At 48.9% G+C, this 20,305-nt stretch overlaps 1 long non-coding RNA gene across 1 annotated transcript; it reads left to right on the top strand.

Moving 5' to 3' along the window:
- The first annotated feature begins 321 nt into the window (after positions 1-321).
- Positions 322-12,419, top strand: LOC123359858. The gene is made up of 3 exons (XR_006575932.1): positions 322-452; positions 8,535-8,624; positions 10,295-12,419. It is a non-coding gene; the product is annotated as an uncharacterized LOC123359858 (long non-coding RNA).
- Positions 12,420-20,305: the final 7,886 nt, after the last annotated feature.

Raw genomic sequence — 20,305 nt, 5'->3', positions numbered from 1 at the left:
TTGTTTGGGAAGGGCTGGATTCCCTTTGGAGCCATCAGTGCTGTTTCTTGCTTGCTGAAGAATGAAATAGAGGGTTTCCTCTCCTAGGAGAAACACACAGGGGGACTAAAAGCCCGTATCAAACCTGCTAGGTTCTGGGACACAAACTCAGGACCTATACGGCAGTGCTAACCCCTGTGCCAGCCCATTATCTCATTTATTAATAAGTTTAAATCCTCATCTGTAGGGCCGGATTTCCAATTAGGCATGTGCCTAGGGGCAGCTCAGCATTCTAGGGATGCCTTGCCTCTCTAAAACTGTGCGCAACACAAAGGTCAGATGGAGGGGGGTGCTGAAGATGCTGTGCCTAGGGGCGCGTAAGGTGTAAATCCGGCCCTGCTCATCTGTTGTGGTACAACGGAAGCCTGAGGGTGAATAAGGCAATGAATATTTTCAAGAGCCCCACTTTTGTGGTAGGTTAATCTGAGGCAATTTAGGTACAGGCCCAAGTGAATGCTTAAATCAAAGCAAAAACATCACTGGCCTCAGGATAAGAAAAACATTTTAAACATAGCTGGTCTGAAAAAAGACGGTTACTCACTGTTGTAACTGTTGTTCTTCGAGATGTGTTGCTCCTATCCATTCCAGTTAGGTGTGCGCGCCGCGCGTGCACGGCTCTTCGGAACATTTTTACCCTAGCAACACCGGCGGCCGGCTGGGCGCCCCCTGGAGTGGCGCCGCTATAGCGCTAGATATATACCCCAGCCAGCCCGTCCACTCCTCAGTTCCTTCTTGCCGGCTACTCCGACAGTGGGGAAGGAGGGCGGGTCTGGAATGGATAGGAGCAACACATCTCGAAGAACAACAGTTACAACGGTGAGTAACCGTCTTTTCTTCTTCGAGTGATTGCTCCTATGCATTCCAGTTAGGTGATTCCCAAGCCTTACCTAGGCGGTGGGGTCGGAGTGAGACGTGGCAGAGTGCAAGACTGCGGAGCCAAAGGCTGCATCGTCTCTGGATTGCTGCACCAACGCGTAGTGGGAAGCGAAGGTGTGGACAGAAGACCAGGTGGCCGCTCTACAGATGTTCTGGATGGGGACATAGGCCAGGAAGGTGGCAGACGAGGCGTGTGCTCTTGTAGAGTGAGCTGTGAGACGGTTAGCTGGTACACAAGCAAGCTCGTAGCATGTTCTGATACATGCAGTGACCCAGGAGGAAATCCTCTGAGAGGAGACCGGCTTGCCTTTCATGCGCTCCGCAACTGCTACGAACAGTTGGGGCGAACGCCGGAAGGGTTTTGTTCGCTGTATGTAGAAAGCCAGGGCCCTGCGGACGTCCAGGGTGTGCAGCTGTTGTTCCCGACTCGAGGCATGAGGCTTCGGGAAAAAAACAGGAAGGAAAATGTCCTGGTTTAAATGGAAGGCCGACACCACCTTAGGGAGGAAGGCCGGGTGTGGCCGAAGCTGAACCTTGTCTGCATGAAAGATGGTGTACGGTGGACCGGCCGTCAGGGCCTGGAGCTCGGAAACTCGCCTCACTGAGGTTATGGCGACGAGGAAAGCTGTTTTCCACGAGAGATGGAGCAGCGAACATGTGGCCAAGGGCTCAAAGGGGGCTCTCATGAGCCTGGCCAAAACCAGATTCAGATCCCAGGGTGGAGTAGGATGCCGCACTGGCGGGAACAAGCGATCTAGGCCTTTGAGGAAGCGGGAAACCGTCGGATCGGAGAAGATGGACCGGTGACCGACGGGCGGCCTGAAGGCGGATATGGCCGCTAGGTGCACTTTCAACGATGAGACCACGAGACCTTGCTCCTTAAGTGACCAGAGGTAGTCCAGGATCGTTGGTATAGGGACAACGAACGGATTCAGGTCTCTCTGATCGCACCAGATTGCGAATCGCTTCCATTTCGAGAGGTAGGTCGAGCGAGTGGAGGGCTTCCTGCTCTCTAGCAGGACTCGCTGGACCGCCACCGAACAAGCACGCTCCGCGTGGGTCAACCACTCAGGCACCAGGCTGTAAGATGGAGGGACTGCAGGTCCGGGTGGCAGAGCCTGCCGAAGTCCTGCGTTATTAGGTCCGGCCATAAGGGGAGAGGGATGGGATCTCGTACTGAGAGCTCGAGCAGCAGAGTGTACCAGTGCTGTCTCGGCCAGGCCGGAGCGACGAGTATGAGGTGGGCCCTGTCCCTCCGAAGCTTGAGAAGCACCCGATGTACGAGCGGGAACGGAGGGAAGGCATATAGGAGGTGACCCGACCAGGAGCAGAGGAATGCGTCCGACAGGGAGCCCGGGGCGCGACCCTGGTACGAACAGAACTGGTGGCACTTCCTGTTCTCTCTGGAGGCAAACAGGTCTATCCGGGGAAACCCCCACCTCCGGAAAATTGTGTGCACCACATCTGGGTGGAGGGACCACTCGTGGGAAAGGAATGACCTGCTGAGACGGTCGGCCAGCGTGTTCTGCACTCCTGGAAGATAGGATGCTACCAGGTGAATCGAGTGGGCTATGCAGAAGTCCCACAGGAGCATCGCTTCCGTGCAAAGCGGGGAAGATCGGGCCCCACCCTGCTTGTTGACATAAAACATCGCTGTCGTGTTGTCCGTCAACACCGCGACACAACGCCCTTGGAGACGGGAGCGGAAGGCTTGACACGCGAGGCGAATCGCCTGCAGCTCCCTGACATTGATATGTAAGGAGAGCTCTCGGGGCGACCAAAGACCTTGGGTGTGCAGGTCGGCTAGGTGCGCCCCCCACCCTAGCTCTGAAGCATCCGTGGTCAGAGTGACGGATGGTTGAGGAGGGCGGAAAGAGACTCCAGCACACACGACTTCTGGGTCCAGCCACCAGGTGAGCGAAGCGAGGATCGGCTTCGTGGGCGTGACTACCAAATCGATGGAGTCGCGGTGGGGCCGGTACACTGACGCAAGCCAAATTTGAAACGGGTGAAGGTGCAACCTCGCGTACGGAGTGACGAACGTGCACGAAGCCATGTGGCCCAGAAGGCGGAGGCAGGAACGCACCGTTGTCCGTGGAAAGGATTGTAGGCCCCGAACTAGGGAGACCAGAGACTGATGCCGAGGTTGGGGCAGGCAGGCCCTGGCCAAATTGGAATCCAGGACCGCTCCGATGAACTCCACTCTTTGCGATGGAGTCAACATCGACTTCTCGGCATTTATCATAAGTCCTAGGCGCTGAAACAGGGCTAGGATCGTGGTCATGTGAGATGCCACCAGTCGGACTAGCCAATTGTCGAGATACGGGTAGACATGTATCCGACGGCAGCGGAGGGCCGCAGCAACCACTGCCATACACTTGGTGAATACCCTCGGCGCTGTGGAGAGGCCGAAGGGTAGCACTGCGAACTGGTAGTGCGTACTGTTGACAACGAAGCGCAGGTAGCGTCGATGAGGAGGGTAAATCGCGACATGAAAATATGCATCCTTCATGTCGAGGGCGGCAAACCAGTCTCCCGGATCCAGGGAGGGGATGATAGTCCCCAGGGTCACCATGCGAAACTTGAGCTTGACCAGGTACCTGTTGAGCTCTCGGAGGTCGAGTATGGGTCGTAGACCTCCCTTCGCCTTGGGGATGAGAAAATATCGGGAATAGAATCCCCTGCCCCGCATGTCGTGAGGCACCTCCTCTATGGCACCCAAGCTCAGCAGAGACTCGACCTCTTGTAAGAGGACTTGCTCGTGAGAGGGGTCCCTGAAAAGGGACGGGGTGGGGGCGAAACAAACTGAAGGCGGTAACCGGACTCTACCGTGTGTAGCACCCAGTTGTCCGATGTAATCTGGGACCACGCCGGGAGGAAGTGGGAAAGACGGTTGAAAAATAATGGGGAAGGATCCAGTGGAGAGACTGATGGGCCGTCCTCGGGCGTCCCATCAAAATGCCTGTTTCGGTCCTTGAGGGGCCTTGGAGGGCGCCTGGGACTGGGTACGCCGATTGCCCGATGGTCTATGGCGGTTCAGTCTGCCTCTGCGTCCATTATCAGGCCTCGACCTGGACTGATTGAATAGGCGATAGGGCTGCTGCCTGAAGGACCTCCGCTGGGTCGCAGGTGTGTGCATGCCCAGGGTGCGGATGGCAATGCGCCCATCCTTAAGGGTCTGGATTCTGGAGTCCGTTTTCTCCGAGAATAGGCCCTTGGTATCGAAGGGCAGGTCTTGCAAAGTATACTGGACCTCTGGTGGCAAGGTGGACGATTGCAGCCAGGAGATCCTCCTCATGGTCACTCCTGATGCCAAAGTCCTGGCTCCGGAATCTGCAGAGTCCAGTGAGGCCTGGATGGAGGACCTGGAGGCTTTCTTGCCCTCTTCTAGCAGGGCGGAGAACTCCTGCCTGGAGGCTGTGGGAATCAACTCCGTGAACTTAGAGAGAGCCACGAAGTTGTCGTAGGCATAGCGGCTAAGGAGAGCCAACTGATTTGATATTCGAAGCTGGAGGCCACCAGCCGAATAGACCTTTCGGCCCAACAGGTCCATCCTGCGCGCGTCCTTGGACTTCGGCGCTGGCGCGGGCTGCCCATTTCTTTCCCGGTCATTCACTGACTGTACAACGAGGGAGTCTGGGGCCGGGTGTGTATACAGGTACTCGGTCGGGGGTACGGAGTACTTCCGCTCCACTCCTCGAGCAGTGGGAGGGATGGACGCAGGCGATTGCCAGATTGTAGTGGCATTTCTTTGAATAGTCCGAATAAAGGGCAGCGCCACTCGCATGGGGGCCTCAGCTCCAATCACATTAGTGACTGGATCCTCATCCTCAGTGACCTCTGCGACCGGGAGGTTGATGGCTTGTGCCACCCGACGGAGGAGGTCCTGATGGGCACGCAAGTCAATCGGTGGGGGATCCGATGATGAGGACCCCGCCACCGCCTTGTCCGGCGAGGAAGACGAGGAATGGCCCTGACCCATGGCTAGCGGCTGTGGCTCGTCCATGGGGTGCGAAGTCTCCGCCTCTATGGGATGTTCCGCCGGTACCGGTGGCGGTGGAACCTCAACCGGAGGTGATGGAGGGGGCCTGCTGACGGTGGCTTCCGGCACCCTGTGGTCGGAGGGCCTGTGTCGCTGGAGGGAGGGGGCGCCCTGAGCCTCATGAAAAGCCAGGGGGTCCAGAAGCCCCATTGCTGAGGACCGTGGTCCTGTCCTTGGGGGTCTGCTCGGTGATCTGCCCCGCTGTCCTCGTGCGAGGCGACCGACGGTTGGCGGGAAGGCCACGGGGGGGCAGAGGCGCTCAGTGACTGCGCCGTCGATGCCACTAATCTGTCCGTGTACGGTGCCGGGGACCGGTGCCGATCGTCGCGGTACCGGGAGCGAGAGCGGGACTTTCGACCGCGTGAGTATCGGGAGGTCGACCGCAATCTCGACCGTCGTCGACAGGAGCGGCTCCGAGAGCGGCGACGGGAGCGGTGCCGTGATCCGGGCCTTCTTCGGTGCCGACGGTCCAGAGACCGGGACCGGGATCACCTCCGGGAGTGCGACCGGTACCGCGATGAGGAGCGGTACCGGGACTGCGACCGGCACCGAGACGGAGAGCAGTACCGGGATGGTGACCGGTGCCGGGACCTGGATCGGCGTGAAGGTAACCGTCTCCTGGATCGGGATCGGGAGCGGGACCTGGATCGCCTTCTAACCCGTCTGTCAGGGGAAGGAGGCCGTATCATGGCCGGCTTGCCCACTGACTGCACAGCCCGCACCGGTGGTGCCGGGGGCCGGAGGCTCGGTGCCTCTGTTAGTTCTATGAGCTCCCTCGCCGTCGAGAACGTCTCGGGCGTGGACGGGAGAGGCAGCTCGACCACGGCTTGCACTGGGGGGCACGGAGGTACCGGACTCAACGGCCCTGTTGGCGCCGGAGTCAACGGTACCGCGCATGGTCCGTGCGCTGTCAAGGTCGGTACCGAAGGCGCCGCCACTGGCTGCTGGACAGGTGGCCTCGATGTAGCAGTCTTCCCAGACTTGGGCTGCGGCTTCCGTTTCCCGGATGGTGAGAGGGAACAGTGCCGGGGCTTCGGTGCCGGTTGTTTCTTCAGAGACTCGGTACCGGACCGGTGGGGGACCGCTGGAGCGCTCCGTGCCGAGGACGACAGCGGAGCCGATGGTGTCGGCACCGCAGGGGTAAGCGCCAATTCCATTAGGAGCTGCCTTAATCTAATGTCCCGCTCCTTTTTCGTTCTAGGCTTGAACGATCTGCAAATAGGGCACTTATCTGGTCGATGGGCCTCACCAAGACAACGCAGGCAGGAGTCGTGAGGGTCCCCAATCGGCATGTGCCGCTGGCAAGCCGCACAGGGCTTAAACCCCGGTGTCTTGGGCATACGCCCGCACCGGACGGGAAAAGAGGGGCTAAGCCCCCCTAATTCCCCTAAATCTACTTAATAATTTACTTAACTAACTATCTTAACAACTATATACACTAACTACAAAACTAGAACCAAGGTGAGCTAGGGAAGTGGAGGACAAACGAGCACTCCACTGTTCCAACTGGCCATCACGGGCGGGAAGAAGGAACTGAGGAGTGGATGGGCCTGCTGGGGTATATATCTAGCGCTATAGCGGCGCCACTCCAGGGGGCGCCCAGCCGGCCCGCCGGTGTTGCTAGGGTAAAAATGTTCCGAAGAGCCGTGCACACGCGGCGCGCACACCTAACTGGAATGCATAGGAGCAATCACTCGAAGAAGAATAAATATTTGTCTAAACTTCCAGACTGCAAAGAGTTGCCTTTTCTCAGGTGATTCCTTAGTGCTGCTTATCGGAGGGGCTTTTCCCTTTCTCTGCCTTCCCACCTTTCAGGAAAGCACAGGCAAGTGCTTGGAGCACAGTCTTTCCAATTCCCCCTGCTGCTCGAGAACAACCACCTCAGCTCCTCAGCTGTCAGTCAACTCTGACTGACAGAGGGGAGCCATGTAATCATGTGCTGATTACTATGAGGTCCTATGAGAACAGTCTCACTCAGATTATGTATTTCAAGTACATTTACTTAGATTTCCACACATGCTATCATAGTTCCAGATGACTTTGTGCATGCCGCCATCCCTGGCAGAGAGTGCCCCATTACCTAGTGAGAGTAAATATGCCTCGTAGGTTATCAGCAAAGCAAAGCTCTGATTAAATGATTGAGAGTACCAGACAGATTTCTGAACTTCTGTAGATCCAAGCTCCCAGTTCCATGCAAGACAGTGGATAGGCTGTAGTGTGGAGAAGTCTGGGTTTTTAATTGTTGTTGTTCCTTCCTTTTGTTTTGCTCTGTTTTTGTTTAGTTGTTTTGTTTTTAACTCACTTTCTGTTTGAGCTGATTCATGCCTTTACAAATGGTCAATTCACTTGTCAAGTCAGGATCCATTGAAACTCAGTTAAGATCATTCTGAGGGTAAGAAAAAGACAAATATGAAATGGCTTCATAATATAACCAAAGGCTGCTCAGAACACACCCCAACACTCCTCCATCTCCAGGGCTAGCCTCAGGCATAAGCACTGCAAGGGACTGCTTGGTGCCTCAGGAACTCACAAGCCAGCCCAGCCTTCCCCATCTCTGGCAATTAATTCAGAGGGAAAGCAAACTCAGGGACTGATCTCATAGCCTCATAGCAATAGAACCTATAAATGGTTAGGCCAGTCTATTTCACTCCACCCTCAGAAAACCACACCCCTCCTTATAATGATATATTGGAGTATATGAATTAGATAGAAACATTTTCTGAACTAATTAAGTCAGATTCAATTTCCTCTGAACATGGCTATCTTATTGACCTAAGTTTACTTATATGGCCTCCATTACCTTAGGAGCTGAACATCTCACAGGTTTTATTTGTATTTATCTTTTCCACACCCATGTAAGGTAGGGCAGGGCTATTATCCCTATCATAGAGGCTGGAGCACCCACCAGCAGCGCCTCGCCCTGCCCCACCGCCCCAACTCACCTCCGCCTCCACTCCGCCTCTGCCTCCTCCCCTGAGTGCGCTGCCGGATCCTGCTTCTCCCCTCTCCCTCCCAGTTCTTGCACTGTGAAACAGCTGTTTCATGCAGCAAGCCTGGGAGGGAGGGGGAACACGGTGCACTTGGGGGAGGAGTCAGGGCTGGGGTGGGAATTTGGGGAGGAGTCCAATAGGGGCAGGGAGGGGCGGAGTTGGGGCGGGGACTTTGGGGGAGGGTTGGAATTGGGGTGGGGGGGTTGCGAGCACCCACCAGCGCTGAAAAAAAGTTGGTGCCTGTGATCCCCATTTCCCAGGTGGGGATCTGGGGCAAAGGGAGGATAAGTGACATGCTCAATATCACCCAGGAAGTCTGTGATGGAACAGGGACTTAAATATAGAATAAGGACTTGAACTCAGGTTTAGCTAGATCCTAAACTAGGGCCCTAACCACTAGGCCAGCCTCTCTCTCTAGTACATGAGATAACCTATAGACTGAAAGAGAAAAAGTAGAGCTCTGTGACAAGACTTAAATACTATAGGACTTTGCTTAGAGTTAAAGTTTTTTTAAAACTTTAAAGTTAAAGATCTTCTCCCCACAGTATGACCAGTATTGTAACAAGATGCAATACTTGTTTTTACAGCCCCCTAATGGTGAGAGTGGAAAGGAAGCCATGAACTATGTGATGTTCCAAGCAATGTCACAAAGGCATACCTCAATGCACCTGGCACTGGTAACTGAATAACCTTTACTGTGACACATATGTAATGCTTACATCTTTAATTAAATATGTTTATATAAGAGAGGGAAGGAATCTTCCTGGGGAAAAAACGATATAACCAATGTGGATGGTCCTAGCTAAAAGACAACTTACCTGAACTAGCAAACAATTAAGATAATCAAAGCATTAGTTTTTAAGGAGCTGTCACTTTTTACAAAATAGTATGTGCCTTGGAATCTACAGGGGAATTTAATCGGACATACTGTATGAGTTACTGTGTATTACAGGGAAGAGGTTTCAGTACAGTGGGAAAAGGGGAGCAGAGTTTGCCTCTGTGCTTCCTAGTTGGGTTGGGAAAGGGATGAACGGTATTGCCAGTCCCAAGCATTCAAAAATCATGATTCAGCCCCCCAAATCATAAGATTGGCTTAAAAGTCACAAAATTTTAAAAAATAAATGTGAAGTCTTCCGGATGCACTTGAGTCGCATTTTAATGCTTTTGTCTATAACCACGAGGGCTAGAAAAACTTACTTAAAAATAAAAAGAAAGAAAGAAAGAGCTGAGATTCTCATGTATTCAGAAGACTCAGGGAGCTAGGGTTTAAGAAAGACACCAAATATTGTGAGTCTCACAATAAAATTGCAAGAGTTGGCAACTTTGGGTTGAACTCAGAACCTCACATGAGAGACAGAATGTGCTGTCTGGGAGGACAGAGTTTGTCTTGGGGAGAAAAATTATGATATTTGTGGACACATAGAAAAAACAACATAGTTGAGGCCTAAATCAATATCCATACCTGTTCTCACATCTAGAATCAGCAAGAACTGTACATGTAAATAAAGCTAGATTATATTCATCTCATGCTTGTGTTTACTTATTTATCTCCTAAAAAGAAATTAAACTTCTTATGGATTCTTATGCCACCTGACCACTCAGGTGCCACTGTCCATACTACAGCCACAGTAGTATTTATTCAATATTTATTCAACATTCAGTTGACTATCACAAGATGACCCTACTACAGGCTGGAAATGCAATATTCCCAGAGCTGTTCAGGAATTTTACATCAAAATGTTTTGGTTTTTTTATGGAAAATGCAGTTTCTACAAAAACAAAATTTTCTGTGGGAAAATTTTGATTGTGCTGAAAATTATCAGTTTTCTATTGGGAAAATCAAAACAAAATATTTCACTTCATATCAGGTTGACCTAAATAAAAATGTTTTGTTTTAGTCAGTTCTGTAGCAGTCTGTGTCTGCTTGAGTTGCCACAGTGCCACGTGAGAGTTGTAGTTCAGGTGCTTATTGTACTTATTCTTTCCTTTGGGCACAGTCTCCATGGCTAGACTACATGTCCCAAGATGCACTGTGGTCTCCCTTCTGATGGAACTGATTGGTATCACAAGACCATAATGTATCAATGGGAGATGCAGTCACACTGGAGAGCCCAGGCCACACAGGAGAAGGAAAATGTAAGACTTTAGAACTACAAATCCCATGAGGCGCTGTGGCAGTTTAGGGGACTGATTAATGTCAAACTGAGCTGTTTTGATTCAATTTAACAAACCAAAACTAAACAGTCCATTTCAGGAATGTCAAAATGAAACATTTCAAATCAATTTTTTTTTGGATCTTTCTGTTCCACAAAATATTGCAATATGTTGTCTTCTTGTGCCATTTCAGAATGAAAACAAATATTGAAACAGCAGAATTTTCCACAGAACAGAAATTCCCAATTTTCAACCAGCTGTCAGGATTATACACAGTATCAAATGCAAAGAAGCAGTGTTGCCACCTGACAAAGGAGGGTGAACAGCTCCCAGAACTGCTCCGACCACAGCTTGGAAGGGGGAGAGGGAACCCTGCTGCAGCCCTCCAGGCCTGCGAGAGGGGAGTGAAGAACCTCAGGAGGAGCAGAAGTGAGGCTGAGCTGAGGGGAAGTTGGAGGAGGGGGTTGAACTGGTGAGGACATGCTAATGGGGTGCTGAACTGAGGTTGGAAGGGCTGAACTGAAGGGGGCTCCTTCAGCAAGGGCCAGAATGACCTTACCCAATAAATTTGGGAGAGTGGGCAACACTGTCTCACACTCACACTGGGGAGAGGCAAGGGGAGTTCAAAACTCAATAGACAGCCCAAAAATAAAATCAACTCCCTCCTCCCCCAACAATATAGTCTTTTAAAAAGCCTCCTGATTGTTTGGGCCAGTCTCCTGGTACTTTGGGGACTGACTCATGATTTTTGATCTCTTCAGGTTGGCAATCCTGAAATAGCCAAAGCAAAGGTGCCAACTTCTGCTGGCACCGGTGGGTGCTCGACTCCCTTCTGCCCTCGACCCAGCCCCAACTCCACCCCTGCCCCGCCCCATTCCAACCCCTTCCCCAAAGTACCCGCCCCAACTCCGCCCCCTCCCTGCCCCTATTCCAACTCTGTCCCCAAATCCCTGCCCCAGCGACACCTCTTCCTCGCCTCCTCCACTGAGCGCGCCACGTTCCCACTCCTCCTCCCTTCCTCCCAGAGCTTTTTACGCTGCAAAACTGTTGTTTTGTGGCAGCTGGGATGCGGCGCACTCAGGGAAGAGGCGGAGGCAGAGGTGAGGTGAGGCGGGGGGGCGGGGAGGGGAGCTTGGCTGCCAGTGAGTGCAGAGCACCCACCAATTTTTCCCCAGCGGTGCTCCAGCCCCAGAGCACCCATGGAGAAAGCGCCTATGAGCCAAAGGGACAAATAGTATTTGTGTTGTTTGTCACAAATGATATAGTAGGAGAAATGGACCTCCAGTGGACAGTACTATCATCACACAAACCTTCTGTGAAAATAATGAAAATTTACAGCAAAATATAATTAAAGGGAATGGTCTAAACTTAACAAATTTCACATCAGTCTATACAATAGGCATTCCCAGCTCCTGCTGATGCCTCAGTAAAACTAATATTTCTTCCATCATAAATGCATTGCAATAGCCTAAGGGGAAACAATCCAGAGGTCTGTGAGAGTTGAAATAGTAATTTGTTTTGAAGAAAATTAAGGAGTGACGGGCTCTATTTGAGAAATTAGAGGGAAAGAGTTTTTGTGCCTTTGTTTTAAACAAAGAACTGGGTTTGAGTTTTATTTTCCATGAGAAAAGTTCTGGCTAGTTTTGCAAAAAGTCACCTGGTTTTCACATGAGGAAATACAGTATTTCTGTGACAAAGCCTGTCATTGTTTTCTTTATCAATTTTATCTTTCAGAGGTTTGTAGCTCAGAGATATGTGCTTTGTCCTGAAACTTTACAGTGCTTTTATAAACTTTACAAAGGATTTATAATAATAAATGTATATGGCTCTTTACAAACATAGATAGGTCATTATCCCTGCCCCAAAGAACTTGCAGATTAAGGGGAGGTCTACACTAGTGTAAGGCCAATTTTCAATTATGCCATTTTGTTTTGATAAAGCTGTTGTTTGGCCTCCATGTTGTTATCCCCTTCTTGTTTGCGCCCTTTTCAGTCCAAGGCAGGAAACTGCAGGGTTATAGAAATTTAATCTGCCTGGATACTGCTGGCAAGTCTGCCCAGTAACCAGAAAGAGCGGGAAAGAACATGTGATCAGGGTGTAGTCTATATAAGGACTTGTCACACAGAGACTGGTTGCTGTCCATCCCAGTGGCAGCCCAGTGCCTACAGTCCTAGCCAAGACCTCAAGTCAACCCTAGATGAAAAATGACTAGCGTAGCTTTGGTTCCTGATTCCCAGTGTTATTATTCCTGGTTCCTGCATCGTTCCTGAGGGTTCCCAAGTTCCTGTATTCCAGTGATCCTGTTGTGTTCCTGTCCTTGAGAGTGGTCCTAGTTCTGTCAAGCTTATCAGCTATAGTGATGTATTAGTTTCCTTGATTCATTGTACCTACCTGTCCTGTATTATTCTGGGGTCCCTGGCTGCAGGCCAGACTATAGTTAACGAGCAAGTACTTTTGCTTTGTTATATGTTTTCTGTTTGTTAATAAACCTTGTTCTGTTTGTACTTTATACCTGCCTCTTTGGTATTAATCATACCCAGTGATAGATAGGGGAGGGGGATGAATCTGTAGTGTGGAGGTTTGGAGGTAAATCCGTAGCTCCCTGTTGAAATAACCTGCGTAGGGGTTTAACAGTAGAAGCACTACGTCGGCGCAGCTGCACCACCGTAGCACATCTGGTGAAGATGCTCTATGCTGACAGGAGAGCGCTCTCCTGTCGGCATAATTACTCCACCTCAACGAGAGGTGTAAGCTATGTTGGCGGGAGAGCATCTCCTGCCAATACAGCACTGGTGTGGACAGCACTTAGGTCGCTATAATTTGTGTTGCTCCGGGGTGTGTGTGCTTTTTTAATCCCTGAGCGATGTATGTTACATCGATTTAAGCGGTAGTGTGGATCTGCCCTAAGATCAACAAGACAAACACAGACAAGAAACAGGACAAGATGAAGAGGAAAGGTCAGGAAAGGGAGATTATTGCGATGTAGAGAAGTAAGGAAGGACTCCTGGAAGGAATGGATTTAAGGAGGAATTTAGTAGAGAGAGTGGGCTCCATGGATAGAAAACGGGAGACTGGACAAAGCATAGAGGGCAGAATAATAGCTGATCCAAATCACAGAATGCAAGAGAGAGATCAACAGAGCAGTAAGGCTAGAGGATTGGGAGATACAGAGGGAGCAGGTGGGGAAATAGGAGGAAATAAGATCAAAGATCTCATGAAATGACTTTAACTAACCATGGTAAGAGTAGGTGTACCAGGTATATCCTGAATGAGAGCAGAGAAACATAGGGGAGTCTTTCTAGAGCATGATCTTTCCTTATTAACATCATTACTTTGTTTCTCATTAGTGTACCTAGAGTGAAGCACCCGGAGATTCATGGATGGCAGCTGTTTCCTCTCATTCTAAAACATTGACAAAACTATATGCACATAAGAAGTAACATTTCCTTTAAGAATACTGGGTGGTTAGTCGTTTGGGTTGAGAAACCTTCAGGTTTACTGCTGTAGGCCTGTGGGTGTAACTTATTTTCTCTGTTTTAGCAGGCCAGCCGTTTTTGTTGGAGAGAATTTCTCAGTTATAAAATTCCATGGCTTTACAGATAATAGATAAAGTGCTAAGCAATAAACTAAGATCTCCAGAACTAGGGGCCATGTCTACACTACAGACTTTTGCTGACACAAGTTACATCGGCATAAAGCCACCGCAGTTAGTATATCACTTGTGCGCATGCATATTTGGCTACTTGCATTGGGGCTGCATGTACTCACAAGGAGGGATTGTTTTGATGCATAGTGTGGTGCATTATGGGTACGTGTCAGTGTGCAAATTGCCCTGTCCAGTGCACCATCTTTTAGGAAGTTTTGACAATGCATGGTGGAGCAGCAACAAATTGCAACTCTCTCAATCCCATAATGTCATCTGTATCCCATAATTTTCGTGTCTATTTTGAAAATCCCCCAAACCTGCGCAGCACTTGTCGTTGCCTGCCATCTCTGCCAGAAGCATGGAGCCTGCACAGTTCTGCACTATTGTCATAAGTGTTGCAAGCACAGGATGCATGATCTTCCAGTATTTGCAGAGCCACAAGAAGAACCAAATCTGAGAAGATCATGATGATTTCTTGGAGGACAGATTGCTGTGGGATACAGCGAGAAACAATTTAAGATGGGATTCATGGAGCAGCTGCAGATGGTGGAGTGCTGCTTCTGGGCCTGAGAAACAACCATTGATTGATGGGATTGCATCATAAAGCAGGGTTGGGAGGACAAGCAGTGGCTGCAGAACTTTCAGATGTGCAAGGCTATATTCTTGGAGCTGTGTGTCAAGCTACCCCAGCCCTCCAGCATGAGAATACCCAAAATGAGAGCTGCACTGACAGTGGAGAAGTGAGTGGCAATTGCACTGTGGAAACTTGCATCACCGGATTGCTACCTGTCAGTGGAAAATAATTTGGAATTGGAAAATCCACTGTGGAGGCCATTGTCATGCAAGTGTGCAGGGCCATTAAACTTTTCCTGCTACTCAGGACTGTGACTCTCAGCAATGTATAGGACATAATAGATGGATTTGCAACAGTGGGGTTCCCGAACTGCAGTGGAGTGATCAATGGCATTCATAGCCCTATTTTGGCACCAGACCACCTTGCCACCGAGTACGTCAACAGAAAGGGCTACTTTTCTATGATTATGCAAACACTGGTGGATCACTGTGGGTGCTTCACCAACATCAGTATGGCTGGTCAAGGAAGGTGCGTGACACTTACATCTTTAAGAACACAGAACTGTTCAGAAAGCTGCAAGCAGGGACTTTCTTTCCCAACCGGCAGATTACCATTGGGAATGTTGAAACACCAATAGTGATCCTGAGGGACACAGCCTAGTCCTTTCTCCCCTGGGTCAGGAAGCCAATCACCAGCCACTCTGACAACACTAAGGAAAGATTCAACTACTGGCTCACCAGGTGCCCGATGATAGTTGAATGTGCTTTTGGTTGATTGAAGGGGCACAGGTGTTGTTTACTCACAAGATTGGATCTCAGTGAGAAAAACATCTCAATGGCTGTAGCTGCCTGATGTGTTCTGCATAACAACTATGAAGCAAAGGGGGAAAGGTCATCCCTCAGGTGGAGTGTGGATGTGGAACAGATGTCTGCTGAGTTTGAAGAGACAGACACAAGGGCTATCAGAGCTATACAGCTCAGGGAGGCTTTGAAAAAGCACTTTAACAGCAAGCCCAAGTAATGCATTGTGACCTGGCCCTGCAGTTTGGTGGCCTGTTAGGAACTGTGTGATGCTTGGTGCACATCTATGAATATAACTTTGTCAATGGACCTATTAATGTTGTGGTGCTTTCTCTACATTTATAATGATTACACTGTTTGTGTCACTGATCCTATGAGTTGTAACACACTGTACAATAATGAGTGCTTTCACTACTGCCAGGCATTCTGCAGCATATGTTGGGAACTAATAAAGATGAATGATTTTCCAAACAATACTGTTTTATTGAGTAATGAAAACACTTAAAAAAATTCTGTGCAAATTAAAAGCAAATACATTAAAACCTTAATAAATGTATGGATCAGTGTTTAAACAAGGGGAAGGAACATTCATAGACATGGTGGCTATGCATACAGCAACCGTGGCTCTCACAGGTCAGTGTATGTGTAGTTGTGGTTGTCCTTAATGTCCCCCAGTGGAATGGTGAGCCTAGGGATGCAGCCCCTGCGGTCCTGTGGAATGTTGAAGGTGAGCATAGGGGGGTGCTATACTGGAGTTCTCCATGGACTACAAAGGGAGGTGAGCACAGGAATGTTGAACCTGGAGGTCCACAAGAGACTGCATCATCTGTATTTGCTGCCAGAAAAGCCCCATTATGCCATGGTGCATCTAAGGCCTGGTCTACACTAGAAGGGGATCGATCTAAGTTACGCAACTTCAGCTACGTGAATAACGTAGCTGAAGTTGACATACTTAGATCTACTTACAGTGGTGTCTTCACTGTGGTAAGTTGATGGCTGACACTCTCCCATCGACTCCGCCTGCGCCTCTCGCCCTGGTGGAGTACCGGAGTCGACGGGAGAGCGCTTGGCGGTTGATTTATCACATCTAGACTAGACGTGATAAATCGACCCCCGCTGGATTGATTGCTGCCCATCAATCCAGACGGTAATGTAGACAAGCCCTACATCTCCAACTCCTGGGCCTTTCTCCTGTCTGCTCTTTCCTTCTCCATACAGCCTGCAGTATTCATCCTTCAGGCCCTTTGCTCAAGGTACGATGCAGCACTGGCTTGCAGGATCTTGCTGAACATGTCATCCCAAGTCCTGTTCTTTCTCCTCCTTCTCTGGCTCAGGCCTTCCGCAGGTGTGGCAGGTGAACCCCTCAAGGCCACAAAGGCAGCAGCTCCAGATAAAACACACAGAGGTACCACTGTCAGTATAGTCAAATGGAAAGCAAAACTTTAGATTCAGAATTCCCTTCCCTTGCTCTGCTAAAGTTGTAAACCAGACATGCTTATTGATGCTTCTGCTTTGGGGTGCTTGTGCATGGTGCCATTCACAGCACCAGCCATGGTGAGTATGACCTGCTGGGGTGATGGAAATGAGGAGGGAATTGCTCAGCTGAATGAAACTATGAGAATAGGGAAAATGCACTGAATACTGGCACCTTTTCCCTCAGGTGGTGACAATTTTAGCTGATCTCACTCCAGAGAGTAACAAAGGCACAGAGAGCACAGCTGATGCTAGTGTTCTGAAGCCACCTAGGCCCATATGCTGCTAGCCTGTACTGCAAAAGCGCCTGCCAGAGTTATCACTGACTGCTGTGGGAAAGCGTCCTACCGTGGAGGAAGATAAGGCTGCCATCCCTAGAAATCTTTGGCAGAGGATTGAAGATCACCCCCAGGAATGTTTCATTGCAAGCTTGATGCAGATGCGGATGCAGATATCTGCAGACCATGTTTTCAGATTGCAGATGGATGTGGATCCAAATGTTATATCTAGAGCCCTGCAAATCTATGGATATCTGTGGACCATGTTTGCACGGATACAAAGTTTGTATCCACACAGGGCTCTAGTGGTGTTACTATGTTGGCATAATGGAGAGCTTGCATCAGTGGGAGATGAATTTAAGTGTGGACCATGCACAACTAAGTTGATGCAAGGCAGCTTACATTGATCTAACTTTGTAGTGTAGACCAGGTCTAAGACAACCAGTTTCAGCAGGACAGGTCCTATAATGGGTTAGCCTGTGTTGGGGTATGGTACTGGTTGAGCAGGCCTATTAATACACATTCCCTTATGCAGAAGCTGCTGCCTCCCATATCTTGCCTCTCAGGATCTCTCAGAAGAGGCTCTAGATGGGAATTCTCCTTTCCATACTGCCCAGGACACTCCTGAGACTCTGCCTCTTCCTGGGAAAGGCATATGACTGAACAAACCCCTGTGTTCACACACTGCACCCTATTGTAATAATCTTTGTACAAAGTATGCCTTGCGAGGAGTCATTTGAAAACTCATAATTTACTGGTCAGTATTGTCCTCATAACATATATGTGGCACCACTGTATGTGAAGTTATAATATTTCCCTGTATGATGTTATTAACACATGTTCCAAACCCCGCAGCCCTGCCCAAGCCGAAGTCAGCAAACAGGTCTGTCCTAAACAAAGAAATGTGTGCGCGCCTTAATTTGCATTTAAGCAGTAAACAGAGTCATCAAGCAGGAAGGGAAAACAAAGGAAGTTCAAACAGGTGGGGAAAAAAACAGCAGGGAATATACTTCCACATAGGCTCTTTCTCTCCTGGATCTCAGCTGGAAAAGTTTTTCAAGAGGGGGACTGAAACTATTAAAAGGAGGGACAAACATCCCAAGACACCCCTCCTCTCTCTCCCTGTCCGTCTCTGTCACCGCACCTAAGACGACAAAGGAAAATAGTCACTGGACTCTGAAGGCAGGGTCCTGACCTGAAAGTTTGGTCAGTAATCTACTGGAGCATGTGGTGAGATTCAACTTTGCTGAATCTAATATTGTTTGTTAAGTTACGCACTAATATGCATTTCATCTTTATTTTTCTTGTAATCATTTCTAACTTTTATGGCTCATTACTTGTACTCATTTAAAATCTCTCTCTTTTTAATTAATAAACTTGTTTTACTGTTCTATTTAATCCAGTGTATTTAAATTGAAATGTCTGGGTAACTATTTAAGGTAATAAACTGGCATATCATTCCCTTAAGGGAATAATGGACTTAATATATTTTTACTGTCCAGGAGAGGGCTGGGCAGTACAGGACATACATTTCTAAGGAAAGATCCGGGACTGGGGGTGTGTTGGGTCACCCTGCAGCATAACCAAGGCAGGTCAGAGCTAGGGAGTTGCTGGCAAGCTGCAGTTACACACAGACACATGCATGTTGGAAGGCTGTTTGTGAGTGGCCCACGTGGGAACTACTACAGCAAGACAAAAGGCACCTGAGGTTGTAGGCGGGGTGACACAGCCCCCCCACTAGTTGTGACTGTGCCCCGGTATATGACAGGGCAATATCACAAACCCATCTGTATGGATTTTCTCGCTCTGTCAAGGTTCTTTACATAGGGAGAATCATATTTGGAAGCTCTCGAGCTTAATCAGTGCTTTTGTAGCTGGTATGTGTGGAAGATGGAGTGCTGTGCGCATGTCTGTGCGGAAGAATAGATTGCTGTATGTAATTTTAGTCAAGGACAGAATGAATTTCACCAGCAAACAGTCAATTTCACTCCAGCACACTCATTGATTAAGTTTGCTGGTGAAATTCATTCCCTCCTTGAAACTGACTAACTTGGCTGGTGAAATTAATTCCATGCAAACTCCATGAAATTCAATACTTTGCAATTTACACTACTGTGAATTTAAAAAAGAAAATTGTGATTTACTTGAAGCCCTACCTATAAAGAATGGTTTTATGAGACAAAGCTTCAGGTGCTGTCAATCTTACCCAGTTCACCTACCCCTCACTACAGGGCCAAAGGCAGAGGAACTCGGAACGATGTCTTAAGCTCACATCTGACACTGCCGTAGCCCATTCTCCTCTCCATAGCAATGTTCAATTCTCAAGTGTATCTATGGGAACTATGCATACAGAACCTGAGGAAAATACACCGCCACATATTTGTCTAATTCCTCTCCTCCATCCTCCTTTGTGCATAGGTATTACAAAGGTCTTAAAATAGTGTGCAACATGCCACATCTTTGCTGCAGTATCTACAGCAGATACTTGAGGCATCTGCATATCGAGAGGCGGTAGGTATGTAGGAAGCCTGTGGCTGGAGCTGACCTGCCGAGCTCCAGGCCACCCAGGGGGTCAGCTCTGAAGGCAGCACTGCCTGCCAGCAGCAAATTTCTCCATTGCTCTGCTGGTTGGCAACATAGCCTTCAGCTGACCCCCCTGGCAGCAGCCTCCATTCTCCGCTCTGCCTTGCAGCCAGGACAAATGCCCAGTTTTGGCAAAAAAGTAGCGACGTCCAGGACAGAGCTGAAAAAGAGGACTGTCTCAGCCAAAACAGGACCTGTGGCCACCCTACCATACAGATACACACTGACACACACAATGAAAGCAGTGCACTGTTCAGGAGCGAGAGATGGATATCTACTGTAATTTAGGATGGAAAACATCAGGTTATCCACTTTTATATGAAGATCAAATTCTCCCCCGTGTAATCCTTAATCAACAGCTCTTTGAAATTCTGATTCCTAAAGAATGTAATGTTGTCCATTTGCTGACATGAAAACTCCATCATAAAAAGCAAAGACTGGTATTTCTTCTGCTTCCCTACGCTGGAAAGCAGACTTCATGCACCAAGGTAATATATTGTTAGAGCTGGTGCAATTAACAGAATTTCTTCATAAGAGTGAAATAAGTTTTATTTTATTTGTAACCGTGTTTGCTATTTTTGTTAAACTCCTTCCTCTCAGCTCCTGCCCCAAGTAGAAATTCTGTCAAGAAGATTATTTTTGGCCAAGTCTCCTTCAAAAAGTCAAAAATCAGTAATCTCCCTTATAGCAACCTTGAGGCAACCTTGAGGAACACAGTAAAGGATGTTGATGGTAGTTTCTATGTGCATCTTACTTTATCTAAAGGCAACAAATGAAATATTAAATTAAATAGCATTTAAATGAGTCGTTTCAACTTTAGCTTTTTAGCATTAGACTCTCCTCGGCCTAG

This window comes from Mauremys mutica, chromosome 1 (assembly GCF_020497125.1).
Source record: "Mauremys mutica isolate MM-2020 ecotype Southern chromosome 1, ASM2049712v1, whole genome shotgun sequence".
Taxonomy (NCBI): Eukaryota; Metazoa; Chordata; order Testudines; family Geoemydidae; genus Mauremys; species Mauremys mutica.
This window is presented reverse-complemented; position numbering and strand designations above follow the sequence as displayed.